Source organism: Teleopsis dalmanni, chromosome 2, assembly GCF_002237135.1.
Source record: "Teleopsis dalmanni isolate 2A chromosome 2, ASM223713v2, whole genome shotgun sequence".
Lineage (NCBI taxonomy): Eukaryota > Metazoa > Arthropoda > Insecta > Diptera > Diopsidae > Teleopsis > Teleopsis dalmanni.
Window position 1 is genome coordinate 194,834,432 of NC_051847.1, and position 3,116 is coordinate 194,837,547.

The following is a 3,116-nucleotide window of genomic DNA, read 5'->3' on the forward strand; positions in this document are numbered from 1 at the left end:
TAAAAATATTATTTTTCATATATGCATATATCTATTGATATGTGTATAAATTAAACTGCTGCTGACTCTTATCAATATTTAATTCGACAAAATTTGCTGGTGATACTTCCCCTTAGCACCATTCTGGTTATGCCAGTGCTACATACAATTCATCTGTAGTGTATATATACTATGTAGTGTTTCAAACATAATCTCTATTTGCTATTTTTTTAAATTTTGGTTTGCAAACACTTCTATTTGTTTGAAATAATTACTAAAAAGATATTTTTTTTTTTTCAATTTTGAATTATAATTTTAGTTGAATTAAGTTTCATTTTTCCTTCCATACGCCTATAAACATTGTGCAATACTTATATTTTTAGATCCGCTTTGACGTAAAAAATTTTGATATATTATCATATATAGAAAAGAAAAAAATTGTGTAAATTTTTAACTGCAAATCTAATTTGTATTTTGTACGAGCGAACAATTGAATTTTATTGTCGAAGCGGGGCTTTTCAGTAAATTATTTTCTCATGCCGTTCAGATAAAAATGTAATGGCAGCATGCATAGCTTCACTAAATATAAAGAGATATATTGGTACTGATATCAGTTAGTTGGAAAAATGTAAATACAATTTACGTGAAAGAACACGTATCCAAATTATAATAATTGAAATATTCCTCATTAAATTTGTTTTTTTTTTTGGTGAACATTCTTTATATAAATTAATGCGTCACTTATTAAATAACAAAGCTTTGTTATTAGATAACATATTATATATTAGATAATATATTTTTTTTTATGTTAATATTTTCTTGTATTTTCTGACGTCTCTTTCTGACGAAAAGAAACTATTTAAAACTTAGACGGATTCGAATAGCAACGAAAAGACAAGAACAAAAATTTTATTTAATTTACGGAAATTTGACTGACCATATAACATTGTTTCGAGCATTGCCAAGAACTCATTATCAGTGGTCTTAGAAAATATTCGAATTTCTTAATTAGTTTATAGTCCGTATATAATTTGTTTGGACTGCAAGTGCCAGACTTAGACCTCGTGCCTATCAAACTAAAAGTGATGACTTATCTTGTTTTACAACAAATAGTTTTTTTTGTTTGGTGATAATTCTTTTTACAAATTAATGGTCCCTTATACAATTTAAAAGTTTCATTATTAGATAATATGTAAGATATTATACATTTTTTCTTTTTTTTTGGTGAACATTCTTTATACAAATCAATTCCAACCTTATTTGCTATGAAAGCTTTATTATTAAATAATATATTTTAATTAGATAATATATTATAAATATACTTATATAATATTTTACTTACAAATTGTTAATAATATGGATGTAATATCTATATAAGTTAGTGCGTGGTTTGGTTATTAAGATATTTTTTTTAAATTAAACAAGTTATTTTTTAAATGACATATTAAATGATTTAATATTAAAATTAATTACTTCATCGTTTTTCATTTGTTGTCTAAATGTTAGAAAATCGACTTGAGTTTTATTATCAAAACAGTAAAACTAAAAATTTTTGAAATTTATTTAATAAAAAATATATTTTTTATAAAAAATAGTTTGTGTAAAAATATATTTTACTTTGCATATAATTAAACATACATTAATATTAGTATTTCCATTCTTCGAAAATAATGAAAGATCTGTAAGTAAAAAGATAATTCCAACTAACTGCTTTAGCAATTTTTCTCTACATTATTTAAGATATAATCTAGTTTGACTTTACTTTTGAATTTATTTATTTTATTTCAAGAACTACTAAATGACCTATAAAGTATATGACGTGCCACAATACAACTACTGATAATTATATTATTTCTACATATATGCGGCATCTCTGGTATTTCGGAATCTTAAATTCAGTAAAAATTCGATCAAAATTGTATAACTGTAATATACATTAGAAATAATAGATAATAGGTAATATCATTATTACATAATAGATGTAATAAATAGATCGATTTGCTATTGGTCAATACTTAATTTTATTTATTGAATTTACAGATCACACAATGATCATGTAATAAATTAAACTATTTTTTATAGAATTATTGTTTTATAGATCTTAATCTCATGTAATTGTCAGGCTGCGAACTGCTGCTGAATAATGAATCCGGGTATAAACACTTAATTTATATGACACAAATTATTTTTTACATACTAGTATCTTTCTCTTATCGTATTCTATTTTTCTCCATATAATAATTATATTATTACCAATTATTTCAAATAAATAAACAAATCACTCAATAAACAAATACGTATTTAAATAAATTAATATATAAACCAATACATAAATTCGTAAATACAAAAGAAATAAAAACACATACACTATATATATATTGAATGAAAAAATATATAAGCAAATAAATAAAAAATAAATAAATATGAATTAAACAATAAATTAAACAAATATATAAAAAAATAATGATTAAATAAGTAAATAATTTAGTATATGATTAAATATATATATATAAATAAATATATAACATATATATACAAATATACACAAATATATATATAAAAAATTAGTATTCTTGATTCTTGATTCTTCTTCTTCTTTAGTTAGTGCTATTACGCACTTTTACTCTATAATGGCTGGGGGGCTTATCTCTACCCCACACTAGGCTTTAACTAGGCTAAAAAAACAACCTATCATTTTTATGTCTTTTAGTTGATGACAGACCTTAAATCAGCATATCTTCCTGAAAGTCCAGAAGTGGACTTGAGGATTGTTAGGGCGGGGTTAATTAGCGTATCAACTTTAGTGAATAATTTAGAGCTCTGTCTCTGATATATTTTTTCACTGAGTCAATCCTAAGATCTCTATGTATGTCTGTTGATCTAATATATCATGGAATCTTAAACAGTTTTCTTAAAGCCAGGTTTTGAGCTATCTGTAATTGCTTTAAGGTGGTATTTGAGGCTTTGCTATATATAACACAACCTTACAGTAGTGCAGGTCTAATTACTTGCGTATAAAGTAACTTTCTGTTTTTAAAGTTGAAGTAATAATTATTAAATAGCGGCTTTAATAAATGTAGAATCTTAGAGCAGCTATTCCGTTTGTATTTCAAATGTTTAAGTCAATTGAACCGTTT